The sequence below is a fragment of the Brassica oleracea genome, chromosome C5 (assembly GCF_000695525.1).
Source record: "Brassica oleracea var. oleracea cultivar TO1000 chromosome C5, BOL, whole genome shotgun sequence".
In the NCBI taxonomy this organism is placed as follows: domain Eukaryota; kingdom Viridiplantae; phylum Streptophyta; class Magnoliopsida; order Brassicales; family Brassicaceae; genus Brassica; species Brassica oleracea.
In genome coordinates, this window is record NC_027752.1 from 8,255,874 (window position 1) to 8,257,140 (window position 1,267).

A 1,267-nucleotide genomic window follows, 5' to 3' on the forward strand; every position below is an offset into this window, starting at 1 on the left:
TTTACCTCCTGATGCTTCCTGGTTTGCCAATTTAGTAGATGATTTCTTTCGTGCACTCCATCTCTCGGATCTTCGTCAATCTTCGACAAAACCAAAGTCTGCATGTATTTTCCAGAACTGACTTTTCCTTTACTTGATTGGGTTTTGATGGGCCTCTTCATGATTCTATCCAATGGGATACTAACATGGGCAACTGGTTTCGTTGATATAAAACTCTGGGCTATTATAATACTAGGATTTTTATTTGAAGTCTCAATCGAATCTGCCCCATTGGAGATGTAATTTTTTACACTTCTTTGTTTTAATTGAATATCAGCTCTCAAATAAATAAATAAACTGAAGAGATAAAAACGCATTTGATTTTTCTCAAGGCATTTCTTTAAAGATGATGGTGACGAAAATATATATTAAAAAAGTAGAGTAAATAGCTTCTTTACGACTGTCCGATCATATATTTTTGTTAACTTTATTGAATAGAGTTATTTAGTAATGTTAAATCAAAGCCCGATTCAAAGAAATACTAATACAAAGTAGTAAATGCCAGTTTTGTAATTTGCAATTTCTTTTATTAATAAACATTATTTCTTTTGAACAATAGTTTTTTTTACACAAGCGAACAATAGTTTCCTATTAAGTTCTGTATTTATTACGGAAAACAAATTAAATATTGCATTTTCATTTAATCTATACACTGTATACTGTCTGTAAATGTTTTGAAAATCTTTGTGACAAAAAAAAAACTTAATTTTGATCCATTAACTTGTCTTAAAAAAAATCAGTATTCATTTAACTTTTAGTAACTCCTTAAAAACCTAAAAATAAGAGAAAATAACAAAAACATGCCACTTGGGTTTCAATTAAAATAGTACAAGACTTTCACGTGCAAGTGAGATAGTTTCCGTCTCTTACTTTTTTCTTACCTCTTCCAATAAAACACGAACATTATTTTTTTTTAAACACAACTTTAGTAAGTAAACTATTTTTTTTGTGTTCCAAACAAAAAAAAACCATTAGCGCCAAACTTATGAGTTTATATGGTCCTAAACAGGTTGTTGCCCTTTAAGAATAAGAGAACAAACGGTCTCCAGCAATCTTTATGTGAGCTTCCAAGTAGGGTTAAATATTTCTTATAAATCACTGGAAGAATATGAAACTTAGGGCTGAGACTTAAATTGCATGTTAATTTTGAACTCAAGTGGTTTTCAAAATAAAGTTAAAATTTCATGTTAATTTAACCTCCGAGTTAATACTTACAGTACTAAAAACA